This window comes from Vulpes vulpes, chromosome 14, assembly GCF_048418805.1.
Source record: "Vulpes vulpes isolate BD-2025 chromosome 14, VulVul3, whole genome shotgun sequence".
Classification (NCBI taxonomy): domain Eukaryota; kingdom Metazoa; phylum Chordata; class Mammalia; order Carnivora; family Canidae; genus Vulpes; species Vulpes vulpes.
The window spans coordinates 17,081,581-17,101,461 of record NC_132793.1 but is presented as its reverse complement, the minus strand read 5'-3'; the positions used below and the strand labels follow the sequence as shown (position 1 = coordinate 17,101,461).

The 19,881-nt window shown below is 42.3% G+C and overlaps 1 protein-coding gene and 1 pseudogene across 23 annotated transcripts in view; one reads left to right on the top strand and one right to left on the bottom strand.

Moving 5' to 3' along the window:
• Window positions 1–19,881, bottom strand: part of PTPRT (protein tyrosine phosphatase receptor type T) — a 1,025,198-nt gene that overhangs the window by 595,974 nt on the left and 409,343 nt on the right. The gene's annotated exons all lie outside the window — the stretch shown is intronic.
• LOC140595385 (transcription initiation factor TFIID subunit 9-like) lies at window positions 1,905–2,675 on the top strand (annotated as a pseudogene).

Sequence of the window (19,881 nt, the reverse complement as noted above, 5' to 3'; positions counted from 1 at the left end):
AGACCAATCTCTCTCATAAACAGAGAGATAAAAAGTCTACACAGTATATTAGCAAACCAAATCCAGTGATACATAAAATGAGTAATAAATCGTGACCACACTGGGTTTATTCCAGGACTGCAAGAACAGTTTAATATTAGAAAATTAACCAGTATAACTCATCATATTAACAGACTGAAAGAAAAAAATCATTCAACAATCTCAGGAAATGCCAACGAAGCATTTGACGAAAGTCAGTATTTAACCACGCCACAACTTTTAACAAACTAAGAAGGGCAAATTCTTTAATCTGATAACAAGAAACCAAAGCAGAGTCTAACATCACAATCAATACTTTCCCCCTAATCTAGTTTTCCTGGATGCCTGAGCCACTGCAATGGGGCAAGAAAAAGGCCTAAAAAAACACAAGGATTGGGAAGGAAGTAATAAAGCTCTCATTATTCATAGATGATACGATTATGTATGGAAAAAATCCCACAGAATCTCAAATTATGAAAATCAAAAGCAAGTTTAACACACTTTCATATATTAAAGTCAATGTACTTTGCCATCCTGTATGTTATATTTCAATCAACAAAAAGGAAATAGCTTTAAATCATCCATTCGCACAATATGCATAGGCCTTTCTAACCCTGCTTCTACTTCTACCCTCTTCAGATCTATTCTCCACCTTGTAGCCCATATTACCCTGATCTTCCTAAAGTACCAACTACATTCCATCACGTGACCTCAAACACCATGAGTGATAGGGCCCCTGCCTGCCTCTTCAGCTTCATCTCCTGCTACTGGTCTTCTCGTAGGCTCCAGGCACACAGATATGTTTCCAAATATTCCTAATGTGTTGTGATCCTCTCTACCTCAGGGCCTTTGCCCATACTGTTTTCTCTTCTTCCTGTTCACCTAGTTCGCTCTCCACAGCTCAGCTCAAACCTTACTTCCTGACCTCCCTCCCCATGCTCTCAGACATGATTCTTCAGAGAAGTTACATTTTGTGTGACTGCTCATGCCGGTCTTCCCCACTAGAATGTAATCACCACAAGGGCAGAGACCACTTATATATTTCTCACTACCTTATTCACAGTACCTGCCTTGATCCTTGGTGCACAGTAAATACTTACTTCATAAGTATTTGTTGAATGAATGAGTCAACTCAAAAGTCAGAAGAAGAATCCTCTTCTGCTGTCAGGCAATCTGATTTCTTTTTTCATTAAAGCTTGGAGTGAAGAATATTTTGAGAGTAGAGAGGAGTCATAAGAATTGGTAGCTTGATATTATAGAAAACCCAGTAGTATAAGAAATCTTGAACAGAACACTCTACCTCAGAAGAGGGGCTGCTCATCCCTGCCCAGAAAGGCCCCCTTGGTTCAGGTTGAGAACCCAGGTTGCCACTTTAAATATCAATATTAATTTTTTTATTAACTATTTTGAGATAATTATAGACTTATACCAGCTCTAAGAAAAAATAGATCCTAAGTATCTTTTACTAAGCTTCCTTAATGATAGCTTCATGTGCAAGGGACATACATGCCTGGGTGGCTCAGTCAGTTAAGCATATGACTCTTGGTTTAGGCTCAGGTCATGATCTCAGGGTCATGAGATTAAACTTTGCATCAGGCTCCGTGTTCAATGCGGAGCTTGCTTAAGATTCTTTTCCCTTCCCTCTCTGCCCCTCCCCGCCAACTTGCTTGCCTGTTTACCCACTCTCTCCCTGCCCCATCCCTAAAGTAAATAAATAAATCTTAAAAAAAAAAAAACTATCATGCAAGGGTGAGGATCCTGTTGCTTCCAAATATCCTGCTCCCAGATATACCAAGGGTTGGAAAAAGCATGCTAGGCAAAGAACTTGCATCAAGATCAGGACTGAAATACATTCATGTGGGTGATTTGGCTCGAGAAGTCCAACCATGGAGTCTGGCAAGATGGCTTCTCCCAAGAACATGCTGAAAGATGCACAGATGATAGTACAAATCCTGAAAAGATACGGGGTTTACAGAATATGAGCCAAGAGTTATAAATCAGATGTTGGAGTTTGCCTTCTGATATGTGACTACAATTTTAGATGATACAAAAATTTATTCAAGCCATGCTAAGAAAGCTACTGCTGATGCAGATGACGTGCAACTGGTAATCCAGTGTTGTGCTGATCAGTCTTTTAAATCTCCTCCCCCCAAAGATTTTTTTATTAGATACTGCAAGGCAATAATTGAGCCATATTCAGGCCCTAGATTACCACCTGATATATACTGTTTGCTCCAAACTATAGACTTAAGTCTTTACCAAAAAAGGCATCTACTTCTGTGGAAAGAATAACGGCTCTGTGGTTAAGTGTTGGCTCAGTTATTAGCAAGCCAAGTACTCCCACACTTGGCACACCAACCCCACAAACCATGTCTGTGTCAACTGAAGTAGGGACTCCAATGTCCCTCACAGGGCAAAGGTTTACAGTACAGATGCCTACCTCCTAGTCCTCAGCTGTAAAAGCATCAATTCCTGCAATATTGCCATTCAGAATATTCTGATTAATCCATCATTAATTGGGTCCCAAAACAAGCTTATTACCACTAACATGGTGGTCATCACCAAATACTGCCAATGAAGCATCAGATGCATTAAAAAGAAAACAAGATGAAGATGATGATGATGATGATGACAATGATGACTATGCTAATTTTTAATCTAGCCCTGATGCTTATAACTTGTACACTCAGTCTTGAACCCACCAAACTGAAAATATATATATATGCTGGGTGTTTACACATTATGTCATAAAAAACTTAAATGATATTTAATAAGTAAATACAGTGATCTTTTCCAATTGAGATGTTGGATTTTCTTTAATAGGATTAGCAATGGTTTTTCATCAGTCTTTAAGTATACAAAATAAAGTCACTCATCAAAAAAAAAAAAAATCTATCATGCAATATCACAACCAAGATGTTGACACCGATTAAGTCAAGACATGGCACATTTTCACCACTACAGGGAGCCCTCATGTTGTTCTTTTATAACCATACCCATCTCCCTCCTCACTCTCCCCACCCCATCCTCAACCCCAGGGAATCAGGAGTCCATTCTCCATTTCTAAAATTTTGACATTTAAAAAATGACAATAATTTCTGAGGACTGGCTTCTTTCACTCAGTATAATTCCCTGAAGATACAACTAGGTGGTGGCACAAAGCCATAATCCATTTTTTATTGCTGAGTAGGATTTCATGGTATGAGGTACCACGGTATAACCATTCTATTCACGTGGTAAGGAAACATCTAGGCTGTTTCAGTTTTTAGCTACTACAAAACAAAGCTTCTATGGACAACTGCGGTTATACAGATTTTGTGTAACTAAGAGTTTTCCTCTCTCTGGAATAAATGTCCAGGAGTGCAACTGCTAGATCCTGCAGAATATGGAGCTGCTAAACTGCATTCCAGAGGGCCATACTATCTTATAACTCCCACCATCAATGAATGAGTGATCGGAGTTCTCTGCATCCTCACTAAAACTGGTGTTATCATTTTGATTTAGCCATTCTAGTACGTAGTGACACCTCATTGTGGTTTTAAATTTGCACTCCCCTAATGCTACTGGTATTAAACATCCTTTCGTGTATTTATCTGCCATCTGTATATCCTCTTCAATGAAATGTCTGCTCATAACTTTTACCTATTTTCTAATTGAATTGCTGTTGTTTGTTTGGTTGGTTTTGTTGTTGTTTTTCTGCTATTGAGTGTTGAGTTTTAAGACCTCTTTATATACTCTAGATACTAGTCCTTTGTCACATATGTGGTTATGAATATTTGTTCCCACTCTATAGCCTGTCTTTTCATTCTCTTCACATGAGCTTTCACAGAGCAAAAGTTTTAATTTTGACAAGGTTCAATTCATCCATTTTCCTAGTTATAAGTCATGCCTTCTCTGTTAAGTCTGTGTGCATTTTTTTTTTTTTTTTTTTACTTTTTACTATACTCAAATTCATCAGTACTCACAAATCAGTTCAGGTTCCTGAAAAAAATCGTGTTCAATCAAACATTCAGTTGGCAAACATATAACTCTATTTGGTTCTATTTCCTGCTATAGAACATTTTTCAGTAACACAGAAATGCTGAAAAATATGTCTGTTTTGTTTTGCAAGTTTTAGTGGCACTCTTCATTTATTTTTTAGAAGCATAATACTTTTAAAATTATGTTTTCAATCAGGATGATGGATAGTTGCTTAAAAATGGGAAATAGGAAGCATATGCTCCAAACTATTAAAAAGATGTAAGACAGTAAAATTCAGAACCTACAACCTGAGAGGCATGTATCCAACCCGACACTGTCCTTCAGAATCTCTTCAGTGGACTTGACAGGGAAGAAGATGGCAGTGTTACCTCAAATTCAATCTGGTTCATTATTAAGCAGCTGTCAATCTGGAACACGTAAGATATACTCATATTTAACATGAGACTTTTTTTTATTATAGAGCTGCGAAGAGCAAAAACTTGGTATCTAGTATGCCAAAAGATCCTGAACCATATCTGCAAATGACCATCACTTTTTGGTGATGTTTGAAGACCCCCAATTGCAATGGATAGTCTCTAAAACAGCCCCTAATGCTTCACTCTTCTGGTATTCTATGCTCTTGTGTGGCCCTGAATCCTTGAAAGTCAGCTAGAAGATAAAATCTTAAAAAAAAAAGAGAAGAAGAAAGAAGAAAGAAGAAAGAAGAAAGAAGAAAGAAGAAAGAAGAAAGAAGAAAGAAGAAGAAAGAAGAAAGAAGAAAGAAGAAAGAAGAAAGAAGAAAGAAGAAAGAAGAAAGAAGAAGAAGAAGAAGAAGAAGAAGAAGAAGGGCAGCCCGGGTGGCTCAGAGGTTAAGCACTACCTTCAGCCCAGGGTGTGATCCTGGAGGCCTGGGATCGAGTCCCATATCAGGCTCCCTGCATGGAGATGGAGCCTGCTTCTCCCTCTGCCTGTGTCTCTGCCTCTCTCTCTCTCTCTCTCTCTCTGTGTCGCTCATGAATAAATAAATAAAATCAAGAAAGAAAGAGAAAGAAAGAGAAAGAAAGGAAGAAAAGGAAGGAAGAAAGAAAGAAGAAAGAAAGAAAGAAAGAAAGAAAGAAAGAAAGAAAGAAAGAAAGAGAAAGAAAGAAAGAAAGAGAAAAGAAAAGAAGAAAAGAAAAGAAAAGAAAAAGAAAGAAAAGAAAAGAAAAAGAAAGAAAAGAAAAGAACTCTTGTTAACTTCTAATCAAAGGAAGATAGCAAAAGTGACATGATGCTATTACTTTTGAGATTAGGTCACAGAAACACTACCACCTTTCTTGCCCTCTACCTCTCTCCCTGTGCATCGGCACTCCCCCACTCCCCTTCTCTTCTTCCTTTCCCTCCCCTCCCTCTTCCCCTCTCTCTCCTTCCCATCTCCCCACTCTCTCCTCTTTTACGCCTTCTCTTTCCCTTTCCTTCTGCCTCTTCTCTCCTCTTCCTTCCTCCCTCCCTCCTCCTCCCCTATCTATCCTGTTGTGAGTTGCCTTATGGAGAGCCACAGATTCTCAAAGAAATGATATCTTCAGCCAACAGCTAGTGATGCTCTGAGGCCAATAGCCATGGGAGTCATTTTTTAAGAGGATCTTCTGAAAGCTGCTAACAGCCATGTAAGTGTGCGAACTTGGGAGCAGATCTTCCTGTGGACTAGACTCAGCCTCTGAAAGCCTCCAAGCCAGAATCACCCCATCATGCAGTACCACGATCTCTAACCCATGTCTTCGAGACAATAAATCCTTGCTGGTTTAAGATACCACATTTGGGGGTAAGATGTGACTAATACACTATACATACATATTCCATAAATAATTTTAAAAGGTGGAGGAAGGGATGCCTGGGTGGTTCAGCGGGTGTCTGCCTTGGGCTCAGGGCATGATCCTGGAGTCCCAGGGTTGGGTCCCACATAGGGCTCCCCACGGAGAGCCTGCTTCTCCCTCTGCCTGTGTTTCTGCCTCTCTCTGTCTCTCCTGAATAAATAAATAAAATCTTTATATGGAGGAATATTACCAGATGTTTTTGTGACTAAAAATGAAAGTCTTGGCTACAAGTAATATAAAGAGGCACAATCAAATGCACACACACATAATGCTGAAAGCTTCCTTCAAGATCGGTTTCAGAATCACCTTTGAAATTAAAGCACACAAACCAGGAGAAGACTGAGGAAAGCTTGGTGGAAACTATCTGAGATAAAAATAAAAGGAGGCAGCCTATTTTAACTGCAGAATGCCCTCAAAGGAGACATTTTAATGCACTTAAAGACATGTTCGAACACTTGGTAAGCCCCATGTTTTTTATTTTGCAGTGGTAAGCAAATAAGGGAATTAACATCTGGCCATTTTGTATATTTAGTCCATATATTATATGACAGCGATACGTACACAAAGGCATTAGTTTGGAATTACTTTAAAAAAGATACCTGGTGAAGAAACTGTCAACAAACTATGGATGGATGTTTGCATAGATGGGACTCAGCATAACACAGATACAACCACAGGGCAGGAGAGAGGGGTCTCCACCAAAGAATCATGAATTCAAATGTTCTAGCACATACATTATCATTTACTAAGAGAAGCTAGTCTTAAAATCCGTCTCTTTATTTCTTAATGTTGTGGTATAATATGAAGGAAAAGGTTTAAAACTCACCTTTGTAGTCATATATGCAATAAAACGAGAAGTGAATTTGAAAGTTTGCCCTGCTACCAAGATATACCTTGGCCTATTCGGTGGGGCACATTGATGGTCTCAGCGAAATTGCTATCATTTTTCATTGAAGAAAAACACATATAAGTAATAACAAAGCTTAAAAAAAGGCCTTGCCTAAAACCTCTTCTAGATCTTAATCAGGAAAGCAATCTGATTAAAGTCACATATACCAAAGGACAAACAGGTTTAATGTAGCAATCCTCCCAAGGTATTAACATTTCTTTTTAAAGAACAGATCTCAAAGGGCATCATTCCTATGGAGCTCTTCCCGGCTTAGAGGCCTTTATGTCCTCTTAAAATGGGGCCATGAATTTCCTCTCCTCCTTTGATACCCCTGAAGGAAAGGAAATGTAATTGCACATGTTCCTGATTGGAAAACCCAGTGAGGTTTCTCAACAGTTAAGATGTACTCAAGACTGACCCCAAACTGTAGATGCTCTGCCCAGAACGTTGATGTGAGAACATTTTGGTGTCTCACGGTCAATTCAAAAGCTAAAGTAACCAGTTCCTTTGCAGACAAGAAGCATGAAATGAGCCCCTCTAAAAAAGGGGGGGGGGGGAAGCCTCTGCAGGGCTGGCAGCTCCCAGGAGCCCTTGGAGAGCACTAGGCTGAAGCCACACCTAAATGTCCAACAGCCTGGGTCCTGCCATGCCCATTTCCTTCACGGTGCTGCATACCACTTGACTAAAGGTCCTTTGGATTAGGTTATGCCACTCTCTAAAAAGATCTTTAGTGGTTGCACCCATCTTTTGCACACAGCTGTGTATTAAAACGATGTGAACAAGTTCTAAAGCAACTGATGTCCAGTTCCCAACGTTTACCAATCAGATCAGAATTTCTAGGGCAAGACCTAACACTGGCATTTTTTAAAAACGCTTCAGGTTTTCCCAATGTGCTGCCACTGAGCTACATCACTCATCTCATTCACCAAAATACCTTCCTGAACAATCATAATACTCAGACCATCTGGGTGATTCCTCAACCACCCTTCCCTTTAGTTAGTAATCTTGTACATGTTTCTGTGTCTCCAATGTCAGCATTGGAGGTAGCAAGGAAACAACACATGACTGACCACCTGATTGACTGAATCATTGAATGGCCTTCCTCACCTGTCTCCTCCTGGCTTGAAAAGAGTTCTAATGCTTACAAAGAGCCCTGCATAGAGTAAGCCAGCTGACTTACTCACAATTGTGGTAGTAATGCACAAAATCTAAGCAGTGAATGGGAGTGACAGCAGAGAAATCCAATCTTATGAGATTTTCCTAGCCAACTACTTAAAGATCAATAGAAAGCACAGTCCCAAGGAGCCAAGACATCACCTCTTACTCTATATCCCCTTACTCCATACAAATCCTCGTGCACTGAGACACCCCATGGATTTACACAAAATCACTATGATTATTCATGATCATCATGCAATTGCTCAGGGAGTTCCATCATCCTTCAAGGCCCTGCTAACACTTCACCTGCTTTGGAAAGCCTCCCTGACATCTTCCAAAGTGCGGTACATACCAGTGGTACACGTGCAATTAAATCAGGTGCACACCAGTGGGCATTGATCCATAAATCAGTTTAACAGTCAAAGATGTACTTTAGCTTGCATTAGAAATCTATCAGACTTCCTTTCACTGTAGTAATATAATGATTATAATGATATTAATTCTCATTTGAAAGATCAAGGAAAGTACATCTTTTTTAAAAGCAGAAGTGTTAAGTAAGAGAATAGATAAAGGAAAGAGATCGAGAGAGGGGGCATGGAACAGACACATGTGTCGAAAATGCTGCTGGGTGTCTAAGCAGCCCACCATCATCTACATTCTTGGCTGTTTATGTCCATGCCTTTCTCCCTCCCTACAATAGAGCCACTGCAAGGCAGGATGTATCCAGTCACAGTCCTGCAGCCTTAACCATGTCAAAGATGGTGCCTCAAACAGGAATTGTGAACAGAAACCATTTTTCTTTTATTGTGTTACCAGCCCCATTTAGGTTAAAGGCAATTGACTATGGAGTGAGCTCATGAAATAATTCAGGTCACTGCTAAAAATGTACAATTGATATTACCCTCAGGAGCAGCCCTAAATAGATTAGGTGTCATCTTATCCTTCTCCCCCTCCCCACCTCCCCACCTGGGCATGTCCTGATCCTTCTCCCTGACAACAGCAGCAAGATCTAGGCCCTGATTCCCTTCCATCAGCTTAGCCATTGGGTTGACCAGATGTGGGAAGGCACTGGAGTCCCAAGAGATTTGAGAGATTTCTCGACACAGTGTTCGACCCTCTCAACTAGTGTTTGGGGTTTCTCAGAAAATTCGCTCTGACAAAACAAAACATACAATGTGACCACCAGCTTGAGAAGGCTTCAGATATCACCTTGCTCTTCTGACTTCACATGGTTCCTGCCCTGTCCCTCCCATCTGGTCTCAGCCTCCACTTAGAAGCCTGGAGGGCCCCCTCACAGAGGCTTTGTGCTCTAAAAGGATCTGACACAGCTTAGAAAATGGGCAGACGTGGAGCATCTCATCTACAGAGAGGATATTTTCTCAGTTTAAAAAAAAAAAATGTGTTCTCACTTAAGAATGCTAATGGCCCATGCACAGAAATAAAATCCCTGACCTACTTTGAAGCTGAACTTATTAAACAAGCCAACCTTATTACTCAGAAGAGACTGTAAAACAGTAGAATAAAACCCAAATGGAATTCCTAGCACCCTTCACTGACAGGAGCTGCCAGAAGAAGCACAAAAGAGCCCCAGAGTCCCAGACGGGGCCTCAGGAGACAGGGTTCACTTCCAGCTCTCTTAAGCAGTCTTGCTGAGTGACCTGGGAGATATCACCATCCCTCACTGGGCCCTAGGACTCTCATCAAGGGCCTGTAAGGAGTGCTCTCAGAGGTCATTTCCATCTGTGTTAATTGGCAATTCTATTTTTTAAAGAATTTATTTTTTTAAAGATTTTATTTATTTATTCATGAGAGACACAGAAGGAGAAGAGGCAGAGACACAGGCAGAGGGAGAAGCAGGCTCCATCCATGCAGGGAGCCCGAGGTGGGACTCGATCCCAGGCCCCCAGGATCACACCCTGGCTGAAGGTGGCGCTAAGCCGCTGAGCCACCAGGGCTCTCCTAAAGAATTTAATATTAAAATGAAAACAACAACAACAAAAACAAAAAAAAAAAAAAAAAAAAAAAAGAATCGATCATTAAGGGCGTATGACACCAGACATGAGAAGGCAGATGAGGGATGAAAATACACACTGTGCCTTCACGGAGCCCACAGCCTAGCAGAGTGCGTCGGGGCGGTCCATACTGATGAATGGATTTATTTCCTAGCAGCAATTTGAAAGCCGCCACGAGGCTACAGGAGACGTAACACAACTTGTGTCTGCAACAAGAACTCCCTCTGGCAATCCACCTGACAAGTTCGATTTAGCTGAATGAATCTTTCGGTGCATTTTAAACCACGGCACAGCCACGAGTGGCCATCTACAAGTTATAATCAGATTTATCACACTGGGAAGGAAGCGAGGGGCCATACATTTCCATGGGGTTTTAGGGCGATAATATGAGTCATCCCTGCTCATTCCGGAGAAAATCCTGGAGCTGCAAGGTAAATTACCCAAACCAGAATCAGAATGAGGCAGCAAAGGTTGCTGCTGGCACAGGAGGCGTCAGTAGCCCACACAGTGTTGGATTAGTCAGTCCTGATTGGTGCCGCCGTGGGATGTGTAATGAAGTTACTTAGAAAATGCCAGGATGTGTGTAGTAGCAGGACCCTGTTCAGTCCACAGATTCCAGGCTCAGAGACCACCCATCACTGAGGCTCTAGAACTTGTTCACCCTCACAGAGTTCAGAGAAACAAGATGATGGGGAGACGAGAGTCTCCAGAAGGAACAAAGGGATCTGGAGTTTGGGTAGGAAATGTCTAGGGCCGCAGTCACACCCCGGGCCAGTCATGGTGAAATCAGGGCTCTGAGGCTGTATCAACAAAGATGGAGACAGGGCAGGAGTGAAGAGTCCTGCAGAGACTAGAGAATGTGGATCTGCCAGAGACACTGGAGTGCATTCTCCCCATTTTACAGATGTGAACACTGAGATTCAGAGAGATCTGTCCAAGGCCACTGAGCAAAGGGGCAAAGATGGAACAGGACTGCGTGTATAGCTTCACATCACTGAGGTTCCTCCATCCCCCACCCCAACCTCTGCCAGTCCCAGGACTTCCTGTTTTAGCCACTTCGCGCTTGTCACGGATGCTCACACTCTCAACTCCCACATCTGCCCACTACGTTCTCTCCCCACTGGGCACGGCCCATGGAGCCCACAGTGAGACACTCCCACCCTCGTCTGGAGGGCTGTAGAACTTCAAGCATAGTTTCTTTGCCTTCCGCTATTTGTGACTCTATAATGGTGGCCTTATTGCAGCAGTTATTCTCTGAGCTATCTTGACAGTATTCATGTTGCTGGACACAGGAGGCGATGTTCACGTTCATCTTCCCAGTGCCTCATTCCCATCACCATCCCCAGGGATCAATGTGAAGAGTGAAGAAACAGCAGAGTCCAAGGTTGCAAGGAAGGCAAGCCACACCTCACTGCAAAGCTTTAAGAAGCCAGTGTAAAAATTCGCTCACTTCCAGAGTCCTGAGTGTTCTCCATCCTTCACCTCATGAGAGCTCCCCTAACACAATGACCACCCCACAGATCCAGTGTGCAGTGTCTCAGTGAACAAAGGGCTTCCAGCCCCCTTGGCGGACTGTCCTGTGTGAACATACAGCCCTTGAAGAGCAGGATAAAGACACACAGCCTGAGAGAGCTGGGACAGCAATGTTCCATTCCCATCAAACAAAAGAGGGAATGGATACCAAGAGAGAGCACAGAGATGTTCAGTCAAAAGCCCTGAGAAAGACACTAGCAGTGCTGGGGCCTGTGGGCATCTCAGAGCATCTAAGGCTCTGCTAACCACAATTAATATCCCGGAGGAGAGCAATCCCTAATTTTACTTTGGCTTCCCCACTGGAATTCACAATGCTTCTGGCTAAGCACTATCCCGAATTTTTCTTGGAGACCTCTTTCTCACGTCTGCAATCTGACCTGCCATCAACTCCAGGAGTGGGCCCCAATTCAGTCGCTGAATGAACCTTTCAGGGCACTTTAAACTCAATTACCATATCCATGCTCCCACCTCCATGGTTCAGGGATGGTTCAGGAATGGTTCAGGCATGGTTCTGGGATGGGCACATGACCCAAATCTCCCACTGGCAGTCAGAAGTAGTTTGCTTATCCATCAAGAGAAAAAGGTAGGATTAGCACTGCTGCAACCTTCATCTAACCAGTGGGGCCAAAGAATGGGAACATTATGGAAGGAGAGACAGGAAGAAAGCAAGAAGCTGGAATGCATGGAACCACTGTTTGAGCCCTAAAGGCCCACTCTGGAAGCCTGGGAGACCTGTTCTCTGACTACTCATTTCTATAAACCAATAAATTCCCTTACCGATTAAGAAATTAAAATCAAAAGAGAGAGACACAGAGGTGGAAGGGAAGGAAAGGGCAGGGTAGGGAATGGATAGGGAGGGGAGAGGAGAAGAGAAATTATTACCAGGAATGGGGCAAATGGAAGTTGAGAGGCAAGTAACACAAGTCCATCATACCTACTGCTTCACCCAAGTGGTCTTGGCTGTGCAGGGAGAGCTGTGTGCAGTGAGCCAAGCAACAGAGTCCTCATAGTCCAACTGATGTTCCCGTCTCTGCTTTTCTCACTAGAACCCAGGTACCTATGATTTCTCAGAAAGAGAATCATGAGATCTCAGCCCTTGGGGGAGGAAGCTCAGAGACCATCCATTCTCACTCCTTCCACTTTCTAGAAGGAAAACCTCATCTCAAAGAGGGAAGGGATTCATCCAAGGCCATAGTGAATCCAAGGAAGAGTTGAGCCTAGAGATACCACATCTTCCTGAAGAAGCTCCGCAAAAGCAGATGAGACCTTTACCTGCCCTGCTCTCTGGGGCTCCCTACTACCTTCCAAAAAAGAGAAGAGCAGTCCCTAACATCTAGGAGGTGGTCTAGTACCATCAGATAGGACGTGAGGTTCCTGGAGGCTGGCCTGGCACTCCTAGCCAGGCTGTATGGTTGTCTGGTTGGCTTAAACAATCTCACACAACACCAAACAAAACCAGATCATGGAACCATGGATGAAGTGAGGCAGAACAAGACTGCTTCATAATTTTTTTCTAAGGAAGACAAAAAACAAAGCCACCATGCAAACCACAAAACACACATCCCCCTCTCCTTGCTCATGTGAGGCTGTTTCACCTCTACCAATTATATTCTTTCATCCTGCTCTAGCATTACATCCATCTAGATTAAACTTATTTAAATATCCAATCAGAGAACTGCCCCCACTTCCTGGCAGATTTCACAAACGTCTACTCCCTTGGATCCTCCCCAAAATCATCCAACCAAACCAAAATTCTACAGTAAGTCCTTCTAATGCCATCTCAATGAGACCTCCCCAAGGCTCTCCATGGTGTGCCCACTCACTCCCCACAGTGAGTCACAAATGCAACTTGTCAACTATAAGTATGCACTGTAAATCACAGAGCACCTTGCAGATGGGAGGCAATGATACCTCAAAGAAAAAGTTCCACTGCCTTGGCCCAACATGGAATGTTCTCCACAATCAGGTTGGATTCACTTCCACTGGCACATCCCACCGTAGGCCACAACACATTAAATACCATTGCAGGCCTTCGCACCTACAGCATGCAGATCCTGTTACCTAGAAAGCCCGTCCCTTCTCCCTCCAGGAGACCTGGTTTAGGAAGTCTCTTCTGGCTCCAAATGGAGTAAACAGATCCTCACTCCTCTCCATCACCTCCCCATGCTGTACTGTACATACACTGACCACAGTGCACGTCACCATGAACTGTAATTATGTTCGTCCTTTGCAGCCATCCCTCACCACGCACAAAGCTCTTTGAAGGAAAGAGGTGTGCAATGTCCAGTGCAGGGGCCAAAACAGAAGAGAAGGTCTGTACACTGGCTATTCATTTTCCTGCACTGAGCCAAACGTTTTTTTCTATTCAATTATTGCCATATTTCAAATAATATTCAAAATGATAATGTCCAAATCAAAATCCTTCTGGAAATGAAGGCTTTGGTCTGTTAGAATAGTATCACTTGTCATTTGCAGCATGCTCCATGATTGATAGAGCACTTTCTCATTACCTCACCTCACTGAATGCAATCCTCATGGCAACCCTGGCTTCTCTCATGTCTACTCACTCTTCCAAGCTGCTTAGACACTTGGAAGAACAAAGGCTGAGATACAACTAGGGAATAAAACTACAGTCAGTGATAGGTGGTTGTTGCTCCAAATTGGAGGCCCAGTCTGCTCATGGGTTCGTGGCCAAAGGGTCTTCTGGGAATCAAGTCTGATAGTCATATTCTCCCTATCCTGCCTTTAGTTATGTATTAGGTTAAATATACAAGTAGTATTTTAACTGAATGTCACCAGCATCTGAACAATGGCTGGGAGGTCAGCTAGAACTAGATATGAGTCCAGATTCTACTTATTAACTGGATGACTTTGGGAAAAATGTTTAACCTCTTTAAGCCTTGGTTTACCCAACTATGATATAGGAGTTTCAATAGTACCTAACTCATGGAGTTATTGTGAGGATTAAATGAGAAAAGGTCAGTTGAGAATTTCTACAGTGGCCAGGACACAGTAATAATCAACATGTAGGAAACTATAGATATTAATATTATTATGCTATTATAATTACTTTTAATGCTATAACTAGGATGATCCTAGGCCATTTGTCATCAGATAGATTCCATGACCTTGCTCTGTGTAACAGGCGAGAGGCTGGGTGGGAGAGGTGAAGAGTAAGAACAAGTTTCCCAAGCTCCTGTTGTCAGCAGGCTTCTGATTTGACCAGTAAGATGCAGTCAAGGGAGATAAGAGGGTAGAAGGAAGGGAGAGTCTGGAGCATGTCTATTTCTATGTATTCCAGATATACACATGCCTGGATCTCTCTCCCTCTCCCTCCTTCTGACCCAGACAGTGGCCTTGTAGCACCTCAAGTCCCTTCTGAAGTCTCCATCAGAGTTCCAGCTTCTTTACAGTCACCCCAAACCGTGAATTCCAATAACATGGTCTCCATCTTGTGACCATACAGCCCAGAGATGATAGTAGCTTCAAGTCATTGTTAATCTCAGAGTTGGCTCTTCTTTTAACCAATTCCCTACATTGAATTCCTTCTGTTTCAAGTATCTAGAGTTTGTGCTTTTCTTGCTGGCCCTTGACTAACAGATATACTGGATATGTACATCTGACCAAAGTTTCTTTCTGCAACTAGTATCTTCACTTAGGAAACACTGCTCATGTCTGGAAAGACACAATAAAACACACAGGCACATATCTACCTCAATGCCTGGCACATAGTCATCTTATGAAATTGGATCCCCTCTTCATCCATTGGAAAGAATTTCTGTCCAGAGATCTCAATTCAAGAACCGCACCATAAGGAAACAATGAAGGATGAAACTATTTCATAGTCAACAACGACCATCACAAGATTATCTACCATATAAAATCTTGAAACAGCCTAAAAAAGACAAATAAAGAACATTGCTCTTATGAGTTGAACTGTCTTCCAAAAGACTATTCTGAAATCCTAAACTTGTAGTTCAGAATGCCTTCTTGTGTAAGAATAGGGCTGTTGTGGATGTAACTAGTTAAGAATTGTAGTCATACTGGTGTAGAGTGGGTCCTAATTCAGTATGACTGGTGGCCTTATAAGAAGACAGACACATGAGGGGCACCTAGGTGGCTCAGTACGTGAAGTGTCTGCCTTTAGCTCAGGTCATGATCCTGGAATCCTGGGATCAAGATCTGCATCAGGCTCCCTGCTCAGCGGAGCCTCTCACTCTCTCACTCTCTCAAATAAATAAAATTTTAAGAAAAGACGACAGCCACATGAAGACATAATGAGACATGAAGAACACCATCTGAAAATGGAGGACTGGAGTGATAGATCTACAAGCCAAGGAACTGCCAAGATCACCAGCCGGGGCACCAAAGAGGCAATGAGGGATTTCTGTACAGGTTTTAGAGGGAGCACAGCCCCACCAACACAAGTGAGAGTACACACTTCTGTCATTTTACCACACTCCATCTTTAGTGAAGAAGAATACAATTGTAACAGGTGGTGGTGTGGTAGGAAAGATGCTAAGTGTCTCTCTACACCCACATTCCCTGGTGTCAATGCCCTGTGTTTCTTGGGTGGTGAGCAGGTTATGTCATATGGCACTCCAGACCCTAAGCAAGGGAGATTATCATGAGTAGACCTAAACTGATGAGATGAGCCCTTAAAAGAGATGAGACTCTTCCTGGTGAAGGAGACTTGAAGTGCAAGAGGGTTTTGGCACAAAGGGAATCCTCATTGTTGACTTTGAAGATGGAAGAGGATATGTGACAATGAATGCAGTAGCCTCTAAAAGCTGAGAGTGGCTCCCGGCGGACAGCCAGAAAAGAAATGCAGACTTGAGATCCACCACCATGAGGAACAGAATTCAACAAACAGCAGAAGTGAATTGGGAAGCAGATTGTTCCCCAAATGAGAATTCAGTCCACTAAGACCTTGATATCAGCCTTATGATACCCTGAGGCTCAGGCTTCTGACCTGCAGAACTCTAAGATAATCACTCATTGTCCTGAAGCTGTTAAATTTGTGGTAATTTGTCAAACAGCAACAGAAAACCAATACAGACAAGTACACTTGCTGTCTACAATTGTTAAATATAAATATGTCAAAGGCCACAAAGGAAAACACAAATTACAGGTAACATAACAGTAACCTAAAAATACATGAAATAAACATAGTACGGTATCCTCATCTGATAGCATCTCTGCCAAACACATACATGTGTATTTTTTTAAAAAAGTGACTTTGGATGTGCTAGGGTGACAAGACTGAGTGAGATTCAAAGCTGTCTTTTTCTTATATAATTTTAAGAATTTAAAAAACTATAAAAGAACAAGATTGTTCCTGCCTCCAGACCATGAGGAACAAACCAGTATAAGGTTTTATAGTGAGCACAGTCTCGCAGGAGCTCAAGCTACTTTAAAGAGAAGGCCATAGAAGAACCAAGGCCAAGATTTCATAAAATTCCATTACACAGAGGTAATTTCTTAAATTATTATATCATCAAGAGTCACAAATGACTCTTTCCTCTGGAAATTCCACATAAGGTTTCCCTGCTATCATTCACCTCCCTTGCCCAAGGAGAAGCAACAGACAAATCTGTCCATGTCGCTAAAAACACATCTGCATAAAGGGCCCAAGGTGGTTGGCAGGACCCACACTTTCCTCACTTACAAGGTCCAGATAGAAACTTTAAGAGCCAGGGGCACCTGGGTAGCTCAGTCTGTTAAGTGTCTGCCTTCAGCTCAGGTCATGATCTCAGGGTCCTGGGATGGAGGCCCTCAGCAGGGAGCTTCTCCCCCTGTCCCTTCCCCTACTCATGGCCTCACACACTCTCTCTCTAATAAATAAAATCTTAAAAAAAAAACTGTAAGATTCTGTACACTTTCCACATCCTTTTCCTCTGTCACAGTCACCAACAAGGTTCCAGATGGAGACTGCTCTATCATCTTGGGTCTCAGAGAAGAGGACAGTGTAGAGAAAAGCCCCCATCAACCTCCAATGGCCAAGAAATATGAATAAAACATAAACCTTGCTTTTGCAGCCTCTGAAATGTGAGGTTGTTACTGCAGCATTACCTAGCACACATTTTATCTTGTAGGGTTAATGCCACCCTCTCCCTTTTACAAGTGGATAAAAAGAAGCTGGGAGAGGAGACAATTGGCTTGAGTTCACATACCTGCTAAGTCCTAATGACAGGACTGAGATTCAAGTTCAAGGGGCCTGACTCCAGAGCCCATGACTCAAATCCACTGGGCAAATGTTCCCCTATTCCTTGATGCCTGGATAATCCAACATCTTACTCAAGTAAAGGCAGGATGTTGACAAGAGTCCCACTTCAAAATGAGGAGCATAATGTGCTTCTCTTTACCTGGACAAATGAGTCACAGATGATGAGGGAGACACCAAGTGCAAGGTGAGGGCATTTGACTGAAACAGGGATATTGTTAAAGACTCTGAATGACATCTCTTTTCCCCCTGGAGAGGCTCCTATCACTCAGGTGCCAAGATGGCCTCTTTTCACCAAATCCTGCAGGATCCAATTGTGCATTCTGGCCAGCCTAGATGTCAGCTTAGTTTTTCCAAGGCCATAGCTGATTTGCCAGTGGATAAATTAACCCTTATTTTAAGAGAAGCACACATCACACTGCAGCCTGGAAAAGAGGTCCCAACTGAGAGCTTTAAGTACTAAGAGTCAGATTCTCTGCACTGATCTAATGACCTGAGGATGTAGAGTGAGATGACATGCTTTTCTAAGAACAGTCCACATCTGGGCATCCTGGGGTCCTACAGACCATTCAGGCTGAGCAGTGACAGCACCAGGATTCAGGCTCACCTCTGCAAACGACTATCAGAATAACCTTAGTGGTGTGAGCCCCCGAATCTCTATCTGTAGCACCAGGGAAAAAGAAAAGGTAATATATAAGGCGATTTCTAGCTTGAAAATACAACTGTCAAAACTGACGCCAGCTCGCACACATCACTGACAGGCATGTAAAACAGCACAACCCCTATAGAGAATACTTTGGCAATATCTATCAAAGTTAAAAATGTTCAGCAACCCCAGGCCTAGAAAATTATACTAAGGATACAGTCGCATAATGAAATGACGTTTGCACAGGGTTCTTCATTGTGGTATTGTCTGATAGCAAGAGACTGGAAGCAATCCAAATGCTCATCCACAGCAACCAGTTAAATAAATGATGGTACATCCATACAATGGAACACCCTGGAGCTATGAGGAAAAAAAAGAGGAAGTTCTTTATGCCCAAATACAGAAAGATACCTAAGATCCATTAAGTGGGAGGGAAAAAAAAGTTTAAGACTTAAAAGAGCTTGTGTAATAGGCTCCAATTTATGTGAGAGAAAGCACGGAAATTTGATTAATCTGCACATAAGACACCTCTGGAAAGATATACAAGATAACAGTAATACTGATAATCTCTAGGGAAGAGAAATGTCTGACTGAGATAAGAGGTAAAAGGACATGGGGCACGTGGGTGGCTAAATGGCTGAGCATCTCAGGTTGTGATCCTGGGGTCCTAGGATTGAGTCCCACATCAGACTCCCCACAGGAAGGCTGCTTCTCTCCCTCTGCTTATGTCTCTGCCTCTCTGTGTCTCTCATGAATAAATAAATAAAATCTTTTAAAAAAAAGGTAAAAAGGACAAATTTTCAATATATATTCATGTCTTTTGATTTTTGGACCAGTTAAATATATTAAATATAATTTATAAATTATATAAATATATTACCTCCAAAAAATAAGGAATAACATTAAAAAAATTTTTTTTAACTGCCACCAGCCAATAAGTAAGAAACAAGAAAATTCTTGAGTACAGGTTCTAAAGATTGAAAAGCTCAAGTATCTTCTTCCTGAAGCCCAGTACCCAAACACTTCTCACGGACAAAATGTCTTTTTTCCTAATATGCACTGTACTCTCTGCCTTCCTATCATTCCCTGCTCTTCAAAATTTCACCATATACCTAAAATGTAACTGTGAGTTTCTCTAACACTTCCTTTCAAATTCTGAAAAAATATATATATATATATTTAAGTATAAGAGAAAGGAGACATTGAAAGGAGTAAGCAGAACTGGGATCTAGACAGAGTTATCATTCCCCATGAGACTGCTGGGTAAGCCTCCTACCCTCTAAGGGCCTCAGTTTCTCCCCTGGTTCAACAAGGGCTATGGAATAGGAGATGCTGCAAGTCACCTTCCTTTCAGCTTTATCATTCTAGAGTTCTAAGTATCACATGGAGTAGAGCAAAGGCAAGACTACACCCTGGAAAGTGTCTTGGATCTATTACCTGACTTGTAGCTCTTACTCTACTCAATGTCCTCAGGGAAATATTTCAGATAGACCAATGAAGGTCCTGGTGGGAACAGGGGTGGTTCTAGATTCCAGAGTACTGGGAAGTGGAGCCCAATCAGAGCATGGTGGTCTCACTGAACTGAGAAG